We start from the raw sequence: 27193 nt of genomic DNA on the forward strand, positions 1-27193 counted from the left end.
TAACAATTTTCACTGCAAATTTTAGGAAGTTATTCAGGTCTCCATGCTTTAATTTTGCACACAAAACGTACTGATGAATAATGCAGTGATAGTCTGTCTGGTAAGCTTTTTTGTAAGCAGAGATACAAAGCCTCTGTCGTGGCCTACCATGGCAGGAGCCCCATCTGTTGTGATGCTGACAAGAGTGTCCAGTGGTGTATGTGATATGTTTCGAAGTAGTTGAAGATGAAGTCTAGTATATCTTCTTCTCTTGTGTACCCTTGCAGTGGTAGAAGACACAGAAGCTCCTCTTTGGGGTGAAACGATTGGTCCAAATACCTCACCCAAACTAATAACTGGGCCACATCGCCTATATCTGTGGACTCATCCATGGCAATGCTGAAGAACAGTGACTTTCTGACTGCTTTCATCACCTGTTCCTGGACATTTTCTCCCATTGCCTCTATTCTGCTTGCACAAGTGGAATCCGATAGCTGTAATGCATTGATTTCTTTTACAATGCTGGCTTTGTTGCTATAGTTTTCAAACAAAATTTCAGCTGCTGAAATGAAACATTTCTTCACCAGATTGCCTCTGTGAATGGCTTCTTATGTTTGGCAAGCAAGTAGCATATTTTGAACGATGCTTCTGTAACAGCCTCAGATTCCTTTGTTTGGCAAAGAAAGAGCTTCTGCTGGGAAATAAGTGATTGCTTTAACAAAGCCACTTTTGCTGAACGCAGTTTTGAGTACAATGGGAAGTTTTCTGCATATCCTGCGTGTCAAGTTTTGTAGTGCAGTTCCAGACTATGGCCCTCATTACGAACATGGCGGTCTGTTCCGCTACGCCGGAGGTGGCGGTAGAAACCACTTACAGAGGAGCGGTCCGGACCGCCAAATAATGATCCAAACGAAACACACGCATCCCGCGAACTACCCACCGCCAGGAAAGGAGTCCCGCCGACGACAACCAAGTCCGCCCACAGGCCATTGGAAAGGCCCAACCCACCCATCAAATTATGAACCACCATTCCGCTGCCAGTTCCGGGCGGGAACCACCGCCACACAAAGCCAGGCGGAAATTAACCAAATATAAGGAACCACTAACTGGAGTTCCACAGAACGTGCAGCGGCAGCCAGGGACAGAGAGCTGCTGATCATGCCAGCCCTGCTCCTTGCCATATACCTACACAACCGAGACCGCCGACGAAGACAACAACAGTAAGTACCGCAACCTACGACCCCCAGGGAGGAAAGGGCACAGTTACATACCCACCCACCCCACCCACTCTGCAATGCCCCCCAACCCTTCCCAGCAGCACAAGTCATACACCCCACACCAAGAGGTACGTACCCAACCGAAGGCTAATGCAACTTGACCATAGTATATACAATAGCCCCACACCCATAAAAAAATCAAAACAAACACCAGGGTGTGACTGCATGCAGCCCAATCACAGGCCACACAGAAACTTTAATAATAAGCTCACTGAGCCAAACAGTGCAAACAGGGCCAATGGCCAGTCCTTAAAATCCAGATTGTCATGGCTCACACCGGGCCGCACCTGAATCCTACAAGTGCGGGGCACCATATGGGGATCCAGGCACCTCACGGAAGGGGAGCGGGAGTGGGGGTGTGGATTTTCGAGAGGGGTGGGACTTTGACTTTCTTGTGGAGGGTGGATGGGGGTGGGCTTCTCCTTTGAAGGGGATGGGGGCTGTTCACAGCAGGAGTGATCTGGGCCTGTTAGTGGGTTGTAGGTGATGCCGGATGGTGGATGTGATGGGTAATGGCTGGGTGGGCTGTAGGTCCAGGTAGGTGTGGGTGGGGTGGGGTGGTGCATGCATTGCAGATGTGTTGTATATGGGGTTATTGAAGATGACTTACCCGAGTCCATTCCTCCAGTGAGTCCCTCTGGGTGCAGGATGACGATGACCTTCTCCTCCCAGTCGGTTTAGTCGGGTGGTGTTGGTGGTGGCCCCCCTATCCCCCCAGTCTTCTGCACTGCGATGTGGTGCTTAGATTCCATGGCCCTGAACTTCCCCCGCAGGTTTTTCGATTTCTTCCGGATGTCCTCCCTGGTGCGTGGATGGTGTCGTACTGCATTCTCCTGTTGACAATGGTCTGCCACAGCTCCAATTTCCGCGTGATGGGTGTGTGCTGCACCTCGGGCCCGAATATTTGTGGCTCCACCTTCAGGATCTCGTCCACCATGGTCCTTAGCTCCCTTTCGGTGAAGCGTGAATTTTTTGGGGGGGACATGGTGAGTGTGGTGGATGGCGTCGGGACTGGGGATGGGGTAAGGGTGCTCCTCTGTGGGTAGATATGCGTCTCCTGTATGCTACTGGTCGCTCTCTGGTTCTGGTGCTCTCCGTCTTCTGGTCCTCGTTTCATTGCAAGGGATTGTGGGGTGTGTGTCTGGGTGTGTTTTATGGGGTTCTGGATGTGGGTCAGGTGTGTGGGTGATACGCCTATCCAAAGTGTGCACTTGTTGCTGTTGTGTCCACTTGCCGCCCATGGCGGTCGCAGCCGCCAATGGTCGTCTAGCCTCCACTGTCCGCCGAGGTGATTTCTGCATCATTATTTGGATGGCGGGATGTGGGTGAGCTTGGCGGTGGCGGGGTGGAGTGGGGCGGGATTCCCACCGACAGAGTCCTGGAGGGGAGTGGTGGACTGGGAATGTTTGGCAGGGTTGGGTTTTTCATTCATTATATGGCGGGTTTCATTCATCTCCAACGGCAGGATTCTGTTCACTGCCAACACAGCGTTCGGCGGTCTTTCCCGCCATGTTCATAATGACCACCTATATCTCTTCAGAACATTTACTTTCTCTTTTCAAAGCAAACAAGTGGCTTTCTCTTTTGGCCATTCCACAAACAAGTACTCTTCTTCCTATGCTGCCTGGAATGACCTGTGCTCACTCTTTATGGATCTGGATCGTTTGCAAGGCTTAGTAACTGGACTGTAGGCCATTACAGAGCTCTCAGGTGGGCTTGTTACTGTGCAATGAGTAACAAGGACCAGGAATCAGATTTCTCCCTCACGACCGATGGATTGACACCGCCTCACCACCAGTGAACCAACACCACCTCAGGACCGATGGACCGACACCACCTCAGGACCGATGGACCGACTCCACCTCACAGCCCATGGACCGACTCCACCTCACAGCCCATGGACCGACACCTCTTCATGACCAATGGACTGACATTGCCTCACGAGCAACAGACCGACACCACCTCACAACCGATGGACCGACACGCCTCACGAGCGATAGACCGACACTGCCTCACAAGCGATAGACCGACACCTCCTTACGAATGATGGACTGACACTGCATCTCACTGCAGACCTCTGTGAGCAACACCAAAGTAATGTTTTGTTTAACCATACAAAGGGATGTGTAAAAAGGAAAGGATGCATATTAGGATTACACGTGCAATTATTATCATGCTGGTTTTTATCCATTCCCAGAGGAGCATGTTATAAAAAAGATTTTTCGCAATTATGCTTGCAGCTTACTAGGCATCATACAGTGATAAGGGGGCCAATGACTGGTAAGTAGGCCCTTTTTTAGATTATTTTTTCTGGAATGCAGGGGACGTAGCAATAGAAATCAACTTGAGCTACCTATAACTGGTGAATTCCAATTGTTTGAGTTTAAAACGTTACAGTTTAACTAAAATTTTCACCTAACCTCAATAACCTTTCTCTACCAAACTCCTTGTACCAGCCCAACATGCCCCAAACCCCCTTTGAGATTGGCTGCAGGACCTTAAAAGCCCAACCCCCCTCCAGCTCATAGGGGGAGAAGGACTAAATGCTTGGTCTCCTTCTGAGATATTTCAGACTGCCACCACTCCCTCACTAGCTTACTTCCAGAGGCATAGCACTGAAGTTGAATCTGCATACAAAGCATGGCTCCAGAAGATGCTGCTATCTGATACACCCTACAGGAGTTCTGGCTAAAGCTTTTCTAAGCCGCAAATGTATACACAAACCCGAGGTGAAGCCAGTGTTGGCTAGGGTTCTGTAGGTCAGGGTTGGGTGCGGTATTTTAATCACTGAACTATTTTACTTACAAACATCTGATCCCCACCAACCCCTGTAGACAGTGCTACCCCCAGACAGGCGCAAGCCTGCCCAGCAAAACCAATCACCACCCCACCAGCTGGTGCTTTTCGCATGTTCAGAGGAAATGGTAAATGTCAGCAGTTTTTCCATAGAATCGGTGAAAACTGCCTAGCAAAAAAAAAAAAAAACATAATTTGGGGTCTGAGCAGTTATCCCCCATTCCAGGGAAAACCTCTTAACTAGACGACATTGATGCACAAATACTATGAGGGTCGCAGGATGCATCTGGAGAAAATATAACCGCTATCTGGGCTTCCCTCTTGTTTAGCAATTATTATGACTCACTCTCAAAGCACCAGCCTCCACTCATATAAACTGGGCCCCACCAATATGTTTGTGAACCTGGCTTCCGTGCTGCTCATACACACTGATGTTCACTGTACTGACCATACTGTCAGAGCTTCCCTATACCTAACCCTTGCACACACTCACATCATCAATCCCCCAACAGCCCAGAAACATTTAGAAACACACACACACACACACACACACAATACAAGCAAACACATATGTCAAACTCGCACACATACTATACACACATAGGCACCTACACACGCCCTATGAACACATTCCACAAGCCTCCCGTACACACACACACACACAGACCCACTATAAACACATAGGCACATACCCAACAGAACCACAATTACATACGCAGATGCACACACACGCACGCATTATTCACACACAAAGGAGAGCATGCAAACAAACATTCCATGCATTTCACATCCAACTCAGCAGTGGCTCCGCTTCTTTGATGTACGCTGCCATGTAAGGTTTGTGCTCTAATTAAATGTACATTTTGAGTGCTGTCTGCTGGGCTTAGACCACCGAAAGAACAGAACATTATTTCCATTTAGGCTTTACTGAGCTGTTCACACTTTCCGACCTCACTCTGTGTTTGCGCAAATGAACACAGCATCCCCCTAACATTATTCTGCCCTGATAACTCAATCAGTGTTTGGGAGCCATGACCAGGAGCCGCAGGAGCAGAGGGGCACTTTACAGGGAGTGCAGAATTATTAGGCAAGTTGTATTTTTGAGGATTAATTTTATTATTGAACAACAACCATGTTCTCAATGAACCCAAAAAACTCATTAATATCAAAGCTGAATATTTTTGGAAGTAGTTTTTAGTTTGTTTTTAGTTTTAGCTATGTTAGGGGGATATCTGTGTGTGCAGGTGACTATTACTGTGCATAATTATTAGGCAACTTAACAAAAAAAAATATATACCCATTTCAATTATTTATAATTACCAGTGAAACCAATATAACATCTCAACATTCACAAATATACATTTCTGACATTCAAAAACAAAACAAAAACAAATCAGTGACCAATATAGCCACCTTTCTTTGCAAGGACACTCAAAAGCCTGCCATCCATGGATTCTGTCAGTGTTTTGATCTGTTCACCATCAACATTGCGTGCAGCAGCAACCACAGCCTCCCAGACACTGTTCAGAGAGGTGTACTGTTTTCCCTCCTTGTAAATCTCACATTTGATGATGGACCACAGGTTCTCAATGGGGTTCAGATCAGGTGAACAAGGAGGCCATGTCATTAGATTTCCTTCTTTTATACCCTTTCTTGCCAGCCACGCTGTGGAGTACTTGGACACGTGTGATGGAGCATTGTCCTGCATGAAAATCATGTTTTTCTTGAAGGATGCAGACTTCTTCCTGTACCACTGCTTGAAGAAGGTGTCTTCCAGGAACTGGCAGTAGGACTGGGAGTTGAGCTTGACCCCATCCTCAACCCGAAAAGGCCCCACAAGCTCATCTTTGATGATACCAGCCCAAACCAGTACTCCACCTCCACCTTGCTGGCATCTGAGTCGGACTGGAGCTCTCTGCCCTTTACCAATCCAGCCACGGGCCCATCCATCTGGCCCATCAAGACTCACTCTCATTTCATCAGTCCATAAAACCTTAGAAAAATCAGTCTTGAGATATTTCTTGGCCCAGTCTTGACGTTTCAGCTTGTGTGTCTTGTTCAGTGGTGGTCGTCTTTCAGCCTTTCTTACCTTGGCCATGTCTCTGAGTATTGCACACCTTGTGCTTTTGGGCACTCCAGTGATGTTGCAGCTCTGAAATATGGCCAAACTGGTGGCAAGTGGCATCGTGGCAGCTGCACGCTTGACTTTTCTCAGTTCATGGGCAGTTATTTTGCGCCTTGGTTTTTCCACACGCTTCTTGCGACCCTGTTGACTATTTTGAATGAAACGCTTGATTGTTCGATGATCACGCTTCAGAAGCTTTGCAATTTTAAGAGTGCTGCATCCCTCTGCAAGATATCTCACTATTTTTGACTTTTCTGAGCCTGTCAAGTCCTTCTTTTGACCCATTTTGCCACAGGAAAGGAAGTTGCCTAATAATTATGCACACCTGATATAGGGTGTTGATGTCATTAGACCACACCCCTTCTCATTACAGAGATGCACATCACCTAATATGCTTAATTGGTAGTAGGCTTTCGAGCCTATACAGCTTGGAGTAAGACAACATGCATAAAGAGGATGATGTGGTCAAAATACTCATTTGCCTAATAATTCTGCACTCCCTGTACATATAATAATGAGCAGAGACAGGGAAGGCCCAGCTGATTGCTACAGCTTTCATGGGACTTCAGGTGGGAAATACTATACATAAATATTGTAGAAAAGATGCAGTGCTCGAGAATCGCACAGAAACAGAAGCACAGGTAGATATACCTCTTGCCACTCCACATACATGAAGGCACACATATAAGCACATCAGGGGCACGCACACTCAAACATAATTGCACACACAGAAGTCACGATAATTGCCTCGCAACCTGATGCATGAAACTGGCAGCTTAACCCATTAAAACCCTGGCAGTTGCTGTGCACTCCAACCACCATTACTACTGTTAGGCTTCAGTTTCTAAGAATGCAAATAAATAAAAATTAGGCAGACTAGAATTATGATTAGTGTTTAATTTGTGCTTGTTGTTTCCGGTGCCGTGCACCAGCACTTATTTTTTAGGGCCGGCGCTTATTTTTCTGCCTCAAGCATTTATTGCAATCAAAAGGCATATGGAAAAGACGGAGGAAGAGAAAAACGAATAAGCGTCACATATAATTGCAGCAGCTGCGTGTTTAAGAGGAGGGATTTGGGCACCGGCATGTTTTTATTTTCAAATTAAGCACTTATTATGATACTACAACCCTCCCCCCACATCCAGGGTGGGTATTTGACAAGACGACCTATCAGTAGATATATTGTATTGCATAATCTGATACAGGTTGTAAATAGCTCGCAGTTTGTGACCACTATTTGCGACCTGCTTCTTTGTACATCTGGTCCTGTGTTTTATATCAATGACAGGCACGTAAATCGGGTCTTCTTACAATACAGCACATTTCAGAGTCTTTATTAAAATATATTTAACTCTCATATTTTTCAGGTCAATTGTTGGACGTCGTTTTTTGTTCATTATAGGCACTCTACATTTGTATCGGACTTTGACCACCTACGTCACAGTTTTGCCAGTCCCTTCTCAATATATAATATGTGAGAATAAGGTAAGGGTTTTAACTATAGTTTAATCATCGAATATGGCACCTCGTCTATAAATGTTTAAAAATACACTCAAATAATCTGCTAGTATACTCGGAGCTGAAGAAGCACCATTGCAGATGTATTAAATTTTTTATACAGTTGGCTTGGTGTATATGTGCCTGTGGATGTCAATTTCAGATATGATTCTGGATCCTGAGCTGGGAACTGGAAAGGAGGAAGTGGCTCTTATAAATAGGTCGATTATGTTTCTTGGGTGAAGCTAAAAACTATCTGAAAAAAATGCATTAACACCTTGGTTTCATTTTCTTTGTGGTTAAGTGTATTTTATAAGACGTGCATGGCACATTATCAGCGTTATAGTTCACCTATGAAATAACCGTTTGGTAGTTGTCAAGGTATCTGTTTTCTACTTCTAGCTGTAGCTGTTCGTTGTCCATCTGTCCTTATTTCACTCAAAGTCACCTCAAATTTTAGTTTGCACTTGGTCTGAAATTTATAGATCAATGAATCCAATGAAATCCTGGTATTGGCACATACCTAAGTATATTGTGTCATATAGAATCAGAGTCCACAGAAAGAAATATTAGGAAGGTTTCAGAGAGGTTTCTAGTTTGTGAAATGCTCTTTCTTTGGTTCTTCGCATTCCCTCTAATCTGGGAAAATATAAGCATTGAGATGTAGTTCCAGTTTTCACATACAGGCACAAAATGTCCCTTTCAACATCTTTATCATTGGACCTGTACAGTAGGGGCCTCACATATTAAACTAGTGTGCCATTGGGATTTAGTATTATCATCCAAGAATATCTACAGTACCTCCATTCTGGCCAGTGGGTCCAGTAAAACTTCAGATTGGGTTTGCACCGGCATGAGAATCGCATATGCACAAAGTGGGTCGTTGACACATTTGCAAGTTTTTTTCACAATGTCACTGTTGCAGGGGGCAACCTACTGTGGGGTGGTATTGCAATAACTGTTGAGTTTGCAACTACTAGATTTGAGCTGGTGTGATTTTAGTTTCTCTTGATAATATATCTAGGTCCATTGAAGTGTCGGGTTATTCCTGGAATTCCTGAAAAATGTGAGATCTCACTCTTTATGTGGTGAGATAGACTTTGACCTACTTCCAGCTAGTGTGCTAAACTTGTCCGCCTAGATTGGTAATACTTAATGGTACATATGCTACTCGCTCAGTATACATTGACATGGGTTCAGTTAACATGTGAGGAAGAGCTTTTTTCTCTTGAGTTTCATTGCTGTTTAGATAAACAAATCATCACTAGCGCACATCAAACATAATTCACTCCCCTGTGAGCAAAATGTATCCTTCCTCGGATACCATAACACCCTTACACAAATTATGTAGTCTGTTCGGTGATGGCTCCCCCTAACGGGCTGAAGGGGCCACGCATCTCTTATTTTCTGGCCTGTTCGTGTAAAAAACTATTATTCACTCTTGTTATAATAAATATTCTGACCTCCTTCCATCTGGCAACAGTCTCTGTTAGATGTCTGGCACAGGCGCACAGATGCCTGCACCAGCTTTCAGAGAGAGGTGACCAGGGCTGGATAAATTCAGTCCCTTGCCTTAGGGCTCCTTGGGGTTCTGACACGCCTCTGTGCCTCCCCATTTGTGGCGTCCAGGCATCTCAGCTAAAGATAGAGATGGGCGCTGCAGGCTTAAGCCCTGAAGTTCCCCTGACTACATTCCAGTCAGAGTGTCACCTCACCCTTTACCAACTCAATGTAGAGTTGGGAAAGAGTGGGGTGAAACAGCAGAAACTAAAACCTTAAATCTCCGACTGCACGGGTTCACAGTTTCTTGCTCTGCTGCCAGAAGCTGAAAGGGGCAAACTTCCAAATGAGACCTGCATCAAGGTAAGTAAAAAGCTTCAAAGCTTTTAAACGTGGTGTGCTGTGCATATAGGCAAGTGTGTGTGTTTATCGGTAAGAGTGTGACTGAGAGATAGTATGTGGATGGTGTGTGTGTGAGTGACAGTGAGAGAATTAGTGGAGGGAGTGAGTGAGAATAAGTGACAGGAACAGCGAACATGAGTGTGAATGACAGTGTCCCTGTGAGAGAGAATGCCAGTGAGAGAATGACTGTGACTGTATCTGTGATGGAGAATGACTGAAAGTGTTACTGTGGGGGAAAATGTGGTGAGTGAAATTGTGGGGGAGAATGACAGTGAAGTTAATGAAGTAGGATGACATTGAATGTGACTGAGGAAGAATGACAGTGAGTGTTACTGTGAGGGAGAATGACGGCCAGCATAACTGTGAGGGAGTATGACAATAATTATGAGGGAAAATAGCAGTCATTGTTATTGTGCGTAAAACTTAGTGAGTCACAGTCTGAGTGAGTCTGAATGAGTGAGACAGAGTGAGAATCAGTGAGACTGATTTTGTCAGAGTGAGTATGAATGAGCCAGACTGAGTAAGAATTAGTGAGAATGATTGAGACTAGATAAGGAGTCAGTGAGATTGAACAAATCACATTAAGATTGATTGATTGACTGATGGAGGATGAAAATGAGTGGGACAGAGTGAGACTGGCTAAGAATGAGTAAGACTGAGCGAGTAAGAGTCTGAGTGAGTGAGAGAATAAAGGAGACCGAATGAGTCAGAGAAGGACTGAGACAGAACGAGACGGAGTCATAAAATGAGTGAGTCAGCACGAGTCCCACTAAGTGGGGATAAGCGGATATGAGTGAGACTGAGGCATCAGTGTGAGGTTGAGTGGTAGGGAAGTCCGAGTAAGACAGATTGAATGAGCTTGAGTGGGGCTGCGTGAGAATGAATGAGAATCAGACAAAGTGAGTGGGTTAGAGAGTGAAACCGAGAGAGTCAGAACAGGACTGAGTGAGCCCCCTTTCAAACCCACTGAGAAGGTCAGCTCACTGACTGACTGGAAGTTGAGCCAAAGCCACCAGCAGTCACCAGCCGCTACTGGTCCTATTACATAGTGTTGCACTCTCACCTTTAGTTTGTCCTGCCTCTCCTTCTACCTCCCACCCCAGACTCTGCAGTGGGTGGGAGGGCATTTGAATTGTCCTGTCTAAGATGTCCTTACATTTCCTAGATTTCTGAGGGTATGGACTTTAAGTCTAGATTTGATCCAAATGTACCATCAGAATAGACAGGGAATAACTTGAAAATCAAGAGGGCAAGAGGCGATGTATAAGCAGGGTGAGGATGAATGGCCAAATCTGAAGTGTAGTTTCAAAGATTATATTGAGGCAGATCTTGAATTCAGGCATTGTTCTTCAAAAGGGAACGTTTCAGGGTATCACAATGACGACATCTCTGTACTGATGTTGGAATGTGCTCAACTGTAGTTTGCTCCATCTTTTGTCTCCATAGCAGGGCCAGAGGCATATTTTCCCGTTCCCTCTAGATTGATAGAGCAGGTGGGCCATTATCTCTGGAGTCTTCAAAAAATTCTATGCCTTTTGCTCCATTCAAAAAGATAATATGTCCACGTTTGCTTGGAACAGAATTCTTAGACACTTTGGGGGTCATTCCAACTTCGGCGGGCGGCGGAGGCCGCCCGCCAAAGTTCCCCCGCCAGAAGACCGCACCACGGTCAAATGACCGCGGCGGTCATTCTGACTTTCCCGCTGGGCGGGCGGGCGACCGCCCGCCCGCCCAGCGGAAAAGACCCAGCAACGATGAAGCCGGCTCCGAATGGAGCCAGCGGAGTTGCTGGGGTGCGACGGGTGCAGTGGTACCCGTCGCGATTTTCAGTGTCTGCTAAGCAGACACTGAAAATCATTATGGGGTCCTGTTAGGGGGCCCCTGCACTGCCCTTGCCAGTGGCATTGGCAGTGCAGGGGCCCCCAGGGGCCCCACGACACCCGTTCCCGCCATCCTGTTCCTGGCGGTAAGAACCGCCAGGAACAGGATGGCGGGAAGGGGGTCGGAATCCCCATGGCGGCGCTGCTTGCAGCGCCGCCATGGAGGATTCCTATGGCCAGGGAAAAACCGGCGGGAAACCGCCGGTTTCCCTTTTCTGACCGCGGCTTTACCGCGGCGGTCAGAATTGGCCAGGAAGCACCGCCAGGGTCAGAATGACCCCCTTTATTTTGATCTCCAGGATGATAAAAGTACATACAAATATAAAACCATCATGAAACAAGCAAAAAAGGAAACAAACATGGAACAGATGCTGGTTTCATATAATGCATCATGTCATATAAAAATGCAGAAAAAAAAGAAAAACAACAGTAAAATCAAATAACCCAATACAATAAAAATAAAACAATTTTTAAAACCAGCAAAAGGGTGCTCAACCCGGGGAGGTTCGATCATGCATGAAAGTATGCAAAAAGAACAGAAAGGTAGCCAGGCAATGTAAGGCTTCAAAGGAGTAGCTTCACAAAATAAATTGTAAACATTGATATTGAGAAAAAATGCAAGGTCTCAACATGTGCAAATAAGCATTAGGCTCACCAACGCAATACACAAATACTAGAAATAGATAGATTGACAATATACAAATATACAACCAAACCTGGCCCACCTCAATAAGACTATAGACTCAGATTCTGAGACACCCTAAGAGCATTAACATAATCAATCACCCACTAATCAAAAGAAGGGTGAATACCTGCGATAGCCTTGCCAACTTGAATGACCTTCAAGCGCACAAGCCATATCACAAATAAGAATCTGGGCAGTGAAAATACTGTCACTCTCCTTAGATCTGTAGAAAGAATTCTCCAGGCCTGCATGTACCACCTAGTCCCCAGATTCCTGTAAAAGGGGAATATCCACTTTGATCTGTTTAAACAATACGCTGGCCAAAAAAACAAGCTGTGGTCCAGAGACATTGTACATATCTCTTCAAGGGAGAACCAGAATCTAAGGAGTCCCAATTTTTCCAAAAGCAAATGTAAAAAGTTCAACCTGGGGATTTTACGCACACAGCTTGCAGATAACAGAGGAGTTGGCCCAACACAGTAAGATCTTATCTCTACTGTGGTCCACAGCCTGTACCAAAAAGTAAGAATTCTACAGTCAGTTTTGTTGTGAACACATTTGTGGGCCGGATTGAAACAAAGAGGAGTCATTGGGGTACTCGCCGGGAGACCTAATAGTCTTGTGAGAAAGCATATTATAGGTTTTCAAAGTAGGCACCCTGCTTCTAGAATGGGTTTTCCTGTGTATTTGTGCTGCAGCAGCAGAGTACTGGATGAGAGTTGCATATGACTTCTGGACTTGTAACCCCCAATTCAGGTTGTGAGAAAGTCTTGCACCCACATGATCAAAGTGATATACCTGATCAATTACAGTAGTGCCAACTTTAATGGTCCTTAATACTCCTCTGTGCCTCACTGGACCAAGCAACATAAATTTGGTTTTAGTACTATTCATCTCCAGCCCCTCCTTTCAGAACAGACCATACAAAATAGGTCTAGAAGCTTTTGCAGGCTCTGAGAGGACATGAACAGTAAGAGGGTGTTATTGACAAAAAGGAGGTCCGGAAACCTCCTACCACCCATTTTGGGAAAGCCACAACCATCCCTATTCACACAATCCACTGCTCCATGTTTTTATAGTGCGGAAAGGGTGGGAACAAGGACACACTCTTGCCTGACCACACGGTAATTACCAAAGGGCTCAGTTAATTGGCCACAATAACCCCACCGAACCCGCGCATAATTTTCAGGCTGGATCCGAATAAGTATATTCAAGAGGTTAGCTGGCATACCCTCTTCCTCTAACATCATCCAGAGTTTTGGTGTGGGGACCAGGTCAAAAGCAGCATGCAAATCGACAAAGGCAACATAAAGTTTGCCCCTGTCTGTAAGCGCAGCTTTTCAGCAGATGGAAATAAACCGGAAGACCTGGTCCACAGTGCTAGTTTTGCTTTTGAGGCCCGTCTGAAGGTCAGAGAGGATATCATAGTCCTCAATCCACCTATTTAGATGAACCAGAATCTGTTTACAAAAGATTTTCTGAAGAACATCTAGCAAACTGATAGTTCTCTAGTTACTTGGATCACAGCAATCCCCTTTTTTATATATCAGGACTATTGCTGCTACATTCCAAGATTTGTGGCTCTCCATACCAGATAAGATTGCATTTGACAGAATGTTAATGTGAGTTCCTTCTATGTTACATAAATAAAGGTCATTGGTCAGCATATCAGGACCAGGGGCATTTGCTGCTAAACTGGAAGAAATAGCTAACATAGTCTCACTGAACCCTAGCTTCACAGGAAGGTGCTTACCATTAACTAAATATATCTGCTCAGAAGGCTGCACCAAATCTATCCTAACCTGGTTGCAATCTACCTTATAGAGACTACCAAAATGGTAAACCCACTGTTGGGATTGTACACAAAACTTGACACTCCTATTAGGCACCCTCTTAAAAATGGAATCAAAGTTCCAAAAAGCTTTGGTATCCCTATTGACTAAGGAATCCTTCAGGGAAGCCCAGAAGGAGTTTTCCCACTGTCTCTTGGGCTTGATTGACTCCCTCCTATAAGCCTGCCTTGATTTTACAAGTAGGTTTCTGCAGCCAGTTTTGGCAGCATCGAGAAGATGAGCCTTAGCTGCCCTACGTGCTTTATTACACCAAGGAATCCCCATTGGCTCCTTCTTCATTAACTTCCTCATATTAGCTAAAAAGCTCCTTATGTTATTAAATAATTGATCATGCACTTCTAGAATTGCTTCGAAGCTATTCACATCATCACTATTAGTAAGCTTAACTATTGCCTCGCTAGCCAGATTAATGGCTCTATCTGAAACCATAGGATTCCTCTATACCCACTTCCATCTGATGGTTTTACCATTGTTTGCATAAGATACCTCCCCACATCCCGCTAACCATAAAGAACAGACTGTCTTCCCAAACACCCTTCTAGATATAAGGTAAGCACATTGTGATTGCTGTCCTTCCTTTCCAAAACTTCCATGTCTTTAACAAAGGGCCAGAAGTTAACTCTTACCATGAAATAGTTGATTCTACTAGAGCAGCCTGCTAGGTTAAAATTCGGTTTACCCTGTAGATCCGAGGGGGTCCTGCCATTGGCAGCTCTAAAATCGAAATTAAGAGCAAGTACCGCCAATTGTGCCACATGTAGTGACCGTCTGACATGGGTAGGTCTACTTGAGGGATGTGCCTTTGCAAGTCGATCTCAGACGTTAAGTCAAGGCCATATGCTGATAAAGGTTCAAATGTAGTGTTAAGATCCCCAGCTACGAAAACATAGGAGTCATTTGGAAAATCAGCAGATAAGGATTCTAGTTCAATCAATGTATTTGTTTAGCCGGACTGGTCCTCCACTCAATTGTATACATTCAAAAGTGACAGGGTCACTGTGGCAAATTTAAGGGTTAAGGTCAGTAAATCTATGGATTCAATAGGAATAGGGCTAATTTCACATTGAAGAGCGACCGTGGCCCAAATAGCTACACCTGGTCGCCTCCTTTTTTTGCCTAACTGCATTCTTATGGAATCTAGTATAACCTTACTGTGAATGGGGTCTTTGTACCAAGTCTCTTGAAAGAGACAAGTATCATGAGACTCTGTTAGCCGACTCCAATCATCCTCAGCTAATTTACTTTCTAATCCCAGCAACATTCCAGGACACTATATGTATCTGGTTCTTATTATTTTCTAATCTTCCAGCATTTAATTGGCTATCCATATTTGAACACTGTGATACCCCCCTTAGAATTTGCAACAATGATGATAGAGGCATTGACCTGATTAGCCATCTGTGCCCCCATAAGAGACGCGTGAGCAAGCATGGGGGACAAATTATCCCATATTCAGTCTGCCTCTCCTCTGAAAGGCTTTCTAGAACAGGAGGCCAATGCTGCTATCCATGAACAATCTTTAAAGTCCATCTTGACCTCTTTAGCCCCTGGAATTGTAAACTTAATTATCCTGCTGTTCTTACTCGGAGTGATATGCAGATTTTCTGGGACTACTTTATTGATAATCAATAGGTCACTCTTCGCCGCTCCCTCAAGTGGTCTTTGAATTAGGGGGCCTCCAATACAGGAAGTGCTGTATGGGGTCAGTGCTGTCCTGGTAGAGCTGCTTCTTCTAGGCTGAAACCTGAGCAGGGCAAGACAACTCAACCTTGGAGGAGTGGGCATTATTCCCTCTTGAACTTAACCCAGGTTGCTGATTATTCAGTCTTGCTATCCTCATATCACCTGAAGAGACCACGCTTAGCTCAGGAATTGCACAAAAAAGATCTAGCAGTCATGACCTATTTAGGAGCTTCGCAGAGCCAGTATCTGGGAAGAGATCAATGAACTCTAGACAACAGTCAGCCACTTTCCGGCCAGCCAACTCATGGTTCCTTGGCGTAGACCCCCGATTAGAAATTTTCCAACCAACATTACTACCTACCTTCTGAAAAATCGGGGCCAGCGGATTGAGGTCAGGCGCTGGCCCGGGCTCCCCTACGGAGCCAGCAACCAGGATCCTGGGCTGTTTGGAAGACAGGCTTTGCACAGTAGTCATTGTTGTTCCCAGGGCTGGTACCCCTGCCAACTGCGGCATCACGTCTGCTGATTCATAGTTGTCATTTCACTGCAAGACAATATCGTTTTTAGAGTGCAAGATATTATTTACATCTGTGTGTCATTTGAGCCTCTGGTAGACTATTTAGATTCTGGTTCCCCGGCAATCATGTTCTTTGTTAAATCTGCATTGGCTGGGTTTCAGTCATTGATATGCCGCTTGGGATTAGTAGGGAACCACTTTAGTGAATATACTGGTAAGGTCAGTATTATTCTTTTCTGATGGATACACCTACCTGTGGATTCCTCACCTAAAGAATTCTCCCCTCGCGCCAGCCTCGACGGAAATTTCTTCTAGCTCTGCACGTCGACGATGACGTCACAATCGCCCGACTCCACGCGACACCACATGACGTCATCCAGGCAATAAGAAGCCCTCGTCGACGTGCAGACGTCAGTTCCCTTTTTTCCGTGCCCGAGTAACGGTTAATTCTTCGAGGCTCACAGGGAGCTACTGTTTCCAATGACAGTTACGATGTCGCAGCCTAGAAAATCTGGCTTCAAACCTTGTAGCCAGTGCGGGGGTCGGATGTCGGTTACCGACCCCCACGAAAACTGCCTCTGGTGCCTTAGTTCCGACCATGAGGTCGAGCCATGCGGTTCATGTCAACGCATGAACCCTAAGGCACTTAAGGAGAGGGAGGCGAAATTGTTCTTGGCTCGGTCCAAGAAGAAGAAGGAGAGGCGTCATAGGAGGGAGCCTTCGTCGAGATCCTCGAAGTCTCGTCATCATCATAGTGACTCTCGGCACCGTCATGGATCTCGGCGCCGATCGAGCAAGGGACGGTCCAGATCAAGATCGGCTTCTCCGTCGGCCCGGCGTCGTCCAACGTGGGAGATAAGCCCGACCGTCACCCCTCCGCCTCCGACGACCCTGACGTCACCCGGGTCGATCTTCGAGGTCGAGCCTCCCCAGGGGCCTGAAGGTTCTCCTGGCCAGGAGTTACCTGGACCCTCCTCAGCAGCTATGCCGGCGCCGGTGCAGCAGTACCCGGCTTTCCCGACTCCGGGACCGGACCCTGCAGCGTTTTTAAACGCAATGTATAACATTTTTGCTTCCATGACGCCGGGTGGAAGTCATGCAGGTCCGTCTGGCCCTTTGGTCTATGATTTGGGGGTTCCGGCGTGGATCCAGGGATCGGCGCCGGCGAAGATCTTTGGCGTCGGCTGACGCCTTGTCGACTCCAGGCTTGGAGTCAAGACTTAAATCAAGACGTCTGGCTCTTCGACTCTTGGAGGAAGAAGAGTACGCGAGGCAACACCTGGAGGAAGGTGAAGTTGTAGAGCCCTCAGGTGACTTCCAGGGACTGGATTCAGCTCGTGGCCTGGACACTACCCCGGAATGGGATCTAGCTTCCCCTGGAGAGGTCACGGAGGAAGCTGCTTCTTTCCACGCAGTCATTCGTAAGGCTGCAGACTTTTTGGATCTTCCCCTTCCTACTGCGGAGGTCAAGAGAAATTTATTAACAGAGGTTCTGCACCCGGCGTCTGCTTCTGCTGAGCCTCTTTTGCCATTCAATGAGGCTTTGCTGGACCCCATTAAGGATATCTGGCTGAAACCTGTATCCACCGCGGCAGTCAACAGAGCGGTGGCTCGTCGGTACAGGACAGCGCCTGGGGATCCGGTGTTTCTCTCCAGACAACCAACTCCGGAGAGTCTTGTGGTGCAAGCCTCTTGTTCGTCTAGATCCTCTGCTGGCTTGTTTCCTGGGACCCCTGCGGACAGGGAGTCAAAAAAGATTGACCATACTGCGAAAAAGACCTTTTCATCTTGCAGTATGGCCCTAAAATCTTCCAATGCAACTTGCATACTGGGGCGTTACTTCCATGCCCTTATGGAAGAGGCGAAGGGCCACCCTAATTTGTCCTAGGAGATGTTGCAGCTGTTGGCGGATGCCCAGGCGGCTGCGACACAGGTGATCCAGTCGGGATTGGATACTTCGGACTCGGTGGCTAGGGCTATGGGCACGACCATAGTTTCTAGACGGCAGTCTTGGCTACGGTCATCTGGCTTCTCGTCGGACGTGCAGGCCACACTTCTAGATCTTCCATTTGATGGAGAGAAGCTCTTCGGCACAAAGGCTGACTCTGCCCTGGAGCGTTTTTAAAGAAAGCAGAGCAACTGCTAGATCTTTGGGACTCCAATCGTCAGCCTCATCCTCCTTTAGAGGCTTTCGGAGGTTTAAAGGATTTGGACGTGGTTCCTTTCGTGGAAGATTGCAAGGACCACAACAATCTGCTTCTACAACTGCCATACAGCTCCTTCAGGGGCAGGGGCAGAGTCCGTACGAGAGGAGCCACCTTGCAGCACTCTGCCTCTTCCTCTTCCTCTGGAGGGGTGCAGCATGGAAAGCAGCCATAGTCCTCCTCCACTCCCTGTCCACTTGTCTCCGGTAGGGGGGAGAATTGCCCATTTTCTTCCAATGTGGGAGGTTATAACATCGGACTCCTGGGTCATCGATATTGTGAAGAAGGGGTACACTCTTCCCTTTCAGGAATTCCCTCCTACCTTCCCTCCCTGCCCATCCTTCTGTTCGGAAGACCATCTTCTCCTATTACAGCAGGAGGTATTATCCCTATTAGCAAAAGGTGCGATAGAGTTGGTTCCCGAGCAAGAGAGGGGTCAGGGTTGTTACTCAAGATACTTCCTGATTCCCAAAAAGGATGGTCGGCTGAGACCGATTTTGGACTTGAGGATTTTGAATTGGTTCCTCAAACAGGTCAAAATGCTGATCCTCTCACAGGTTCTTTTGGCGTTGAACGAAGGAGACTGGATGGTGTCGGTCGATTTGCAGGATGCGTATTTTCATATTCCGATCCTCAAATCACACAGGAAGTATCTCCGGATTGTAGTGGGATCGCAGCATTATCAGTTTGCGGTCCTCCCTTTCGGTCTTACTTCAGCACCTCGATTCTTCACAAAGGTGATGGCGGTGGTAGCAGCAGAGCTCAGAAGAAGGCGGATAGCTGTGTTTCCCTATCTGGACGATTGGTTGATCAAGGCCAAAACTCCGGAGCTCGTGCGGTGCCATCTCCAGTCGATGACTCAATTGTTGTACGACCTGGGTTTTTCAGTCAATGTACCCAAATCTCACCTGGAGCCCTCTCAACGCCTCCTGTTCATAGGGGAAGTATTGGACACGACATTGAATCGGGCCTTTCCTCCACCCCAGCGGGTCCAGGACATTCAGGCGTTGATTCCAATGTTTCGAAATGGAGCGGTAGTTCCAGTCCTCACGGTCCTTCGTCTGCTCGGTCTGTTCACTTCTTGCATACTGTTGGTCACTCATGCACGCTGGCACATGAGGGCTCTTAAGTGGTACGTCCGCAGGCAGTGGTTTCAGCACAAAGGGGATCTCGAGGACTCAATAAAGATCTCCAGAGACACTGCAGTGGATCTTCAGTGGTGGGGAGCGGTCGACAACCTGTCTCAAGGAAGGCCGCTCTCGCTGCCACCACCAGTGGCCACAGTGGTAACGGATGCTTCCACTCTAGGGTGGGGAGCTCATCTGGGGGACCTAGAGATCAAGGGCCTTTGGTCTCCAGGGGAACAGAAGTTACATATCAATCTGTTAGAATTGCGGACAGTACGTCTGGTACTCAAGGCCCTCCTCCCTTCCATTCGCGGTCAGTCAATCCAAGTTCTAACAGACAACACGACCGCAATGTGGTATATAAACAAACAGGGAGGAGTGGGGTCGTATCTTCTCTGCAGAGAAGCTCTTCGTCTCTGGTCCTGGCTTCAAGACCACAAGTTCTGCTTGATGGCACATCACTTGGCCGGAGTCCTGAACGTGCGTGCAGACATTCTCAGTCGACGCAGCTCGGTCGACCACGAGTGGCGTCTTCATCCAGATCTAGTTCTGTGTATCTTCAGGATGTGGGGATATCCGCAAATAGATCTGTTTGCCACTCAAGAGAATGCGCAGTGCCCGCTATTTTGCAGCCTCCAGTATCCGGTGCAAGGAGCTTTGGGGGACGCGTTTCAGATGACCTGGAAGGGTCAGTTACTTTACGCGTTTCCCCCATACCCTTGATTCCTCGAGTTCTCAGGAAGATCCGCCAAGACTGAGCTCAAGTCATCCTAATAGCTCCGGATTGGCCGAGAAGGGTGTGGTATTCGGACCTACTCCAACTCTCTCAGTGCCCTCCGCTCCGTCTCCCTTGCAGGGTGGACCTCCTCTCGCAGTCGCAGGGGCAGATTCTACACCCCCACCTCCAGAGCCTGCATCTTCATGCCTGGAGATTGAACGGGGCAATCTGAGTTCCTTTTCTCTCCCTCCAGATGTGGTGGAAGTTATTTTATCGGCCAGGCGACACTCCACCAAGTCAATCTATGCTAATCGTTGGGCTAAATCTACAAGCTGGTGTGGAGAGAATAGTTTAGATCCTTTAAAAGCTGGTTTATCTGACATTTTGTCATTTGCACCCTATCTGGCACAGAAAGGTTTTGCAATTGCCACTGTTAAAGGTTATCTGTCTGCACTATCTGCTTTTCTGTGCCTTCCTGATCAACCATCCTTCTTTAAATCACCAATTGTTTTAAAGTTTCTAAAGGGACTCACTAATAGGTATCCACCCACGCCACGCCATTCGTTATGCCTCAGTGGGACCTTAACTTAGTCTTAACTTTTTCTTATGGGGGCTCCGTTCGAACCAATGCACTCGTGTTCTTTACGGTACCTAGTATTCAAAACTGTTTTCCTGGTGGCCATAACATCTGCCAGAAGGGTCAGCGAGCTTCAGGCTCTTTCTGTGGGGACCCCATACCTTTCTTTCTTTAAGGACAAAGTGGTGTTGAGGACCAAGGCAGCTTTCCTTCCGAAGGTTGTTACACCCTTCCACCTGGGGCAGTCGATTACTCTCTCTTCCTTTTACCCTCCACCTCACCCATCCAAGGAGGATGAGAGGCTCCACCGGCTGGATCCACGAAGAGCTCTGAGCTTCTACGTCGCCAGGACGAAAGAGTTCAGACAGGATGAACAGCTTTTCGTTGGATACGTGGGGAAGAGGAAAGGTAGAGCGGTCCACAAGAGAACGCTATCCAGGTGGGTCATTCTATGTATTAAGATCTGCTATTCTTTGGCGAAGAGGGATCCACCTGTGGGGCTTCGTGCCCATTCCACCAGAGCCAAAGCAGCTTCATCGGCTTTGGCTAGAGGTGTTCCTGTGGCTGACCTCTGCAGGGCAGCGACTTGGGCGTCCCTCCATACTTTTGCCAAACATTACTGTTTGGACTCTGAGGTTAGGAGGGATGGCCATTTTGCTCGCTCGGTGCTGCAAGATTTCTTGGTTTGACCATTCGGGCACCCGCCACCGGAGGTTACACTGCTTGGGGACTCTATTCTTTAGGTGAGGAATCCACAGGTAGGTGTATCCATCAGAAGAATAAGTTACTTACCTTCGGTAACGCTTTTTCTGGTGGATACAGTAACTACCTGTGGATTCCTCACGGTCCCACCCGCCTCCCCGTTGCCTGACTGGTCAAGCCAAGATCTCTTTGGGTGCGCATCCTTGATCCTGTATATATATGTATGTAGCTGTTTCATGCATATAGTTGTATTCATCGTAAATACTTTTCCTTTACAAATTAAGTTAGTGAAAAGGACATTTTATATATATATATATATATATATATATATATATATATATATATATATATATATATATATATATATATATATATGTGTGTATTTATTTTTATCTTGAATTGAACATTCATAGCTGTGGTATATATACTGAGTTCTACATTACAACCCTCCAATCTGCCACCTTTTCCGGGGCGGATTCACCGTGGATAAAAACAGGGCGGAAACAGTTTCTGCAATGGGAAAACGCTCACCTGACCACATCCCACGAGGAACGAGGACACCATGGAGCCTGAACTACAAATACTCCCTGCGATAGTCTTTCTGCTCCTTTACGACCAACAGCTACGTAGGCGCAGAAGATACCGGTGAGTACTGCATCTACGACACGGGGGGAGGCAAAAGTCAGGGGGACACCCACCAAACACCCCCACCTTCCCATTATACAACATACACACCAATGCAGTCACAAAAATCACATTAACAACCTACAATCCCCCCGGAAGAATGCAAAGACAATGCGAAATTCGGGCAAACATTGTAATTTGCCAATATACATGTCATACAAAAATATACAGATATATATCTCTAAATCACTCTTATTTACACATACAATCCGAGAAGTAGTGCAGATATGTACACAACAATGTCTGTGCACCAACAGTCCAAAAATACATGGGCGAGGCCCACAATAGATACCTGACCAAAATCGGAGAGAACACTGCCGGGGCATCAGATGGAAACACTACAGGCACCTCAGGGGGAAGGGAAGGGGGGGCACCGCAGCCACATGAATGCAAAGCCAGATCCACGACGGGGCTCCATGCCCATTGATGTATCCTGGGGAGTGCAAAGCCACAGTCTCTCAAGTCTCTACAGTGGGTGGTTTGCCCACTGTGCCATCCTTGGGAGTGCAAAGCCACAGTCTCTCAAGTCTCTACAGTGGGTGGGTTGCCCACTGTACCATCCTGGGGAGTGCAAAGCCACAGTCTCTCAAGTAGATGCAGGTCTCCACTGGTTCTGGTGGGGGACTGGTGCCCAGACGGGATGAGTCTCCCCGTGAAAGTTCCTGTCCTTCGACTGTCCCAGCTGCACATGGGATAAGGATGCCTGATGTGGCGGTCCATTCATTCCTACACGGTGCATGCCCTATTCAGCGGTGCTTTGACATGGCAGTTCAGGACTGTTCAGCGTTGCATTGACATGGCGGTCTTTGCCCTGTTCAGCGGTGCATTGACATGGCGGTGTTTGCCCTGTTCAGCGGTGCATTGACATGGCAGTGTTTGCTCTGTTCAGCGGTGCATTGACATGGCGGTCTTTGCCCTGTTCAGCGGTGCATTGACATGGCGGTCTTTGCCCTGTTCAGCGGTGCTTTGCCATGGCGGGTCTGGACTGTTCAGCGGTGCTTTGACATGGCAGTCTTTGCCCTGTTCAGCGGTGCTTTGCCATGGCGGGTCTGGACTGTTCAGCGGTGCTTTGACATGGCGGTCTTTGCCCTGTTCAGCGGTGCATTGACCTGGCGGTCTTTGCCCTGTTCAGCTGTGCTTTGCCATGGCGGGTCTGGACTGTTCAGCGGTGCTTTGACATGGCGGTCTTTGCTCTGTTCAGCGGTGCTTTGCCATGGCGGGTCTGGACTGTTCAGCGGTGGTTTGACATGGCGGTCTTTGCCCTGTTCAGCGGTGCTTTGTCATGGCGGGTTTGGACTGTTCAGCGGTGCTTTGACATGGCGGTCTTTGCCCTGTTCAGCGGTGCATTGACATGGCGGTCTTTGCCCTGTTCAGCGGTGCTTTGCTGTGGCGGGTCTGGACTGTTCAGCAGTGCTTTGACATGGCGGTCTTTGCCCTGTTCAGCAGTGCTTTGACATGGCGGGTCTGGACTGTTCAGCGGTGCTTTGACATGGCGGTCTTTGCCCTGTTCAGCGGTGCATTGACATGGCGGTCTTTGCCCTGTTCAGCGGTGCTTTGCCATGGCGGGTCTGGACTGTTCAGCGGTGCTTTGACATGGCGGTCTTTGCCCTGTTCAGCGGTGCTTTGCCATGGCGGGTCTGGACTGTTCAGCGGTGTTTTGCCATGGCGGTTCTGATACGGACATTGGTGTGTGGCATGATGATCTCCACACTGGACATTGGTGTGTGGCATGACGATCTCCACACTGGACATTGATGTGTGGCATGACGATCCCTACAATGGGCATTGGTGTGTGGCATGGCGTTCCATCATTGCCCAGCGGGGCTGTGGCATCCTGGCCCCTCCTGGGCTGTGACTCCGGCGGTGGTTTCTGGACCAGTCACGATACTTGTGCCCTCCTGGGCTGTGACTCCGGCGGTAGTCTCCTGACCATTGACGATACTTGTGCCCTCCTGGGCTGTGACTCCGGCGGTGGTTTCTGGACCAGTGACGATACTTGTGCCCTCCTGGGCTGTTACTCTGGCGGTGGTTTTTGGACCAGTAACGATACTTGTGCCCTCCTGGGCTGTGACTCCGGCGGTGGTCTCCTGACCAGTGACGATACTTGTGCCCTCCTGGGCTGTGACTCCGGTGGTGGTTTCTGGACCAGTGACGATACTTGTGCCCTCCTGGGCTGTGACTCCGGTGGTGGTTTCTGGACCAGTAACGATACTTGTGCCCTCCTGGGCTGTGACTCTGGCGGTGGTTTCTGGACCAGTGACGATACTTGTGCCCTCCTGGGCTGTGACTCCGGCGGTGGTCTCCTGACCAGTGACGATACTTGTGCCCTCCTGGGCTGTGACTCCGGCGGTGGTTTCTGGACCAGTGACGATACTTGGGCCCTCCTGGGCTGTGACTCCGGCGGTGGTTTCTGGACCAGTGACGATACTTGGGCCCTCCTGGGCTGTGACTCTGGCGGTGGTCTCTGGACCAGTGACGACGGTGCTGGCGGTTTTGTCTGGACCGCCGGAAATGATGGCGCATTTCTCCGCCGTGACACTCACAACAGGCTGGGCAGACTTCCTCTGGACCTTCCCCACCTTTTTTGGAGTTACAGCTGACTCACCAATCGCCTTCGATCCCATGTCACTTGTTGTCCCACCAGGAGTCTTAACACGGTCCCGTCGTCCACTCTCCAATTTCAGAGCCTTTACAGGGGGTGGGCTGCCAGTGCCTTGGCTCCGGGTCCTGCTGCCTGCCCTGGTAGCCGGTGCACTCCAAAAACCTGGAACACGCACCACTGGTACTGGAGGCTTTTTGGCTGAGGTGCTACGACGGGACTGATGAATTGGAGGCGGTGGTGGGGGCAAAAAGGTCAATTTGACATAGGGACAGTTTCTGACGGACACTGGGATGGGTAGCTGGAGGGGGTCTGGGAGTGGAGGAAGAGGAGGTGGTTGTAGGAGGTGTCACTTTAGGTGTTTTGGGTGCAGGTGCAGGTACTGTAGGCTGTCGTGATGTGGATGGATGTTGGGTGAGTGATTGCCGGCGTTTGTGTACTTTGGGAGGGCGTCACAGACACACTGGGAGAGGACACAGGGGACGTGTAAATGGCAGTGGAGGTGGTGAGTGCAGGTGAGCGGCTTGTGGTGCTGGGTGTCCTGGTGCGAGTCCTAGTGCCTGTAGATGTGGTGCATGCAGGTGTGTGTGTAGACGAGACTGGGAGGGAGGAGGGAGAAGAGGAGGAGGGGGACACAGTGGAGACAGTGGATGTTGCTGTGTCTGTATATGGGTGAGGCTTGCGTGAGTGCCTGTGGTGTGTGTGGTGCCTATGTTTGCTTAAGCTACTTGTGTGTGTTGACTTGTGTGCATGCTGGTCTGTAGGTGTGCTTGGGATGGGCTGGGTTACAGGGGATTGGGTCTGGGTGGAGGAAGTTGGAGGGGGGAGGCTGGACACAGGGACAATGGCTGCCATCAGTGCTGAGGCCAGAGATTGCAGGGTTCGCTGAAGGGCAGCCTGACCAGAATGAATGCCCTCCAGGAATGCATTACCGTGTTGCAACTCTCGTTCTACACCCTGGATGGCATTCACAATGGTAGACTGCCCAACAGTGAGTGACCTGAGGAGGTCAATGGCCTCCTTACTGAGGGCAGCAGAGGTGACAGGGACAGGGCCTGAGGTGCCTGGGGCGAAGGTGATGCCCACCCTCCTGGGTGAGCGGGCACGGGGCGAACACTGAGGGACTGTTGGGAGGGCAGTGCTGGTAGGGGAGGTGGCGGCTGTACCTGTAGAAGTGGGGCGCACAGATGGTGCCGCCACCACAGGGGAGCTTCCATCGGCGGACGAGTCCGTGCCGCTGGTTGGTGATCCGGTGGCCGACGTGAAGCTCCCCTCTCCCTCCGTCCAACTGGTTCATTCACAGTCTGTGGTGTGGCCCTCCATGGCCATGTGGGATGCAGCTCCCTCGTGCTCCGGTGCCACTGTACCTCCGCCTGATGATGCTGATGCACAAAAGGACAGGGAGAGCAGGAATAGGGGGGGAGACAGAACAAAGAGAGTTTTAGTGCATGGCATACCGCTACCGTTGGCGGACAAGACAGACGCAGCAGCCCCATGCATTACGCCGTGCTCCTGACCACTGCACATGCAATTTCTGGGATATGGCCTACATGGCAATGGTGGAAATCTGCGCACATGGATGCCACAGGGGCAACTATACCTCAACTTGGCACTCTGCTGAGGTGGGGTTGAGTGCCACATGGCCTACATAACGGAGGGGCCTTGCCTACCTAACTCGCCCTGGCCTAGGGACACCCACATCCCACCACCCCCACCCAGACCCCTCCACTGCACGCAAAGTCCGCAAAATGAGGTTGTACTCACCCCCTTGTGTCTGCTGTGATGTCCTCGAGCGCCCATCCAACTCTGGGTAGGCCACCGCCAGGATCCGGAACAGGGGGGTCATGGTGCGACGGTCACCCCTCCCACGTTGGGAGGCCATCCCCAGCTGAGCCTCCGCTGTCTTCTTGCTGCAGCGGCGAATGTCCTCCCATCTCTTCCGGCAGTGGGTGCCCCGTCTCTGGCGGGCCCCCAGGGTCCGGACCTCCTTGGCGATGGCACGCCAAATGTCCCTCTTCTGGTGGGCGCTGACCTACATGACATGCACAAGGGAAGAGGAACAGTCATTACCAACTGCACCGTCAATGTGAGTGGCCCCCTCCCTACTCTGACCATGTGGCCCATTCATTCCCATGCATTAATGTACTATGAACTCTGGCCCCTTCCCTCTTTCACCCAGCCCTCTCCACCCAGGCCTAGCCCATACAACGTGCTCCCTCTGTACTAACCTGTTGGTCTGGAGGACTGTAGAGTAGCATGTACTGGGGGAGGACCCCATCCACAAGTTTCTCCAACTCCTGTGCAGTGAAGGCAGTGGCCCTTTCCCCAGACACAGCAGCCATTGTCGATTCCAGACCGAGGTCACAGCAGCACTAGCAGTGTAGGTCC

The 27193-nt window shown here is 48.7% G+C and overlaps 1 long non-coding RNA gene across 1 annotated transcript in view; it reads left to right on the top strand.

Annotated features, from left to right (window-relative positions):
- Window positions 1-27193, top strand: part of LOC138245533 (uncharacterized) — a 168163-nt gene that overhangs the window by 86144 nt on the left and 54826 nt on the right. The window contains exon 3 of the long non-coding RNA XR_011194138.1: window positions 7545-7662. This is a non-coding gene — a long non-coding RNA (uncharacterized lncRNA). The remainder of the gene's footprint in view (window positions 1-7544; window positions 7663-27193) is intronic.

This window comes from Pleurodeles waltl, chromosome 7 (assembly GCF_031143425.1).
Source record: "Pleurodeles waltl isolate 20211129_DDA chromosome 7, aPleWal1.hap1.20221129, whole genome shotgun sequence".
NCBI classification, from domain to species: Eukaryota; Metazoa; Chordata; class Amphibia; order Caudata; family Salamandridae; genus Pleurodeles; species Pleurodeles waltl.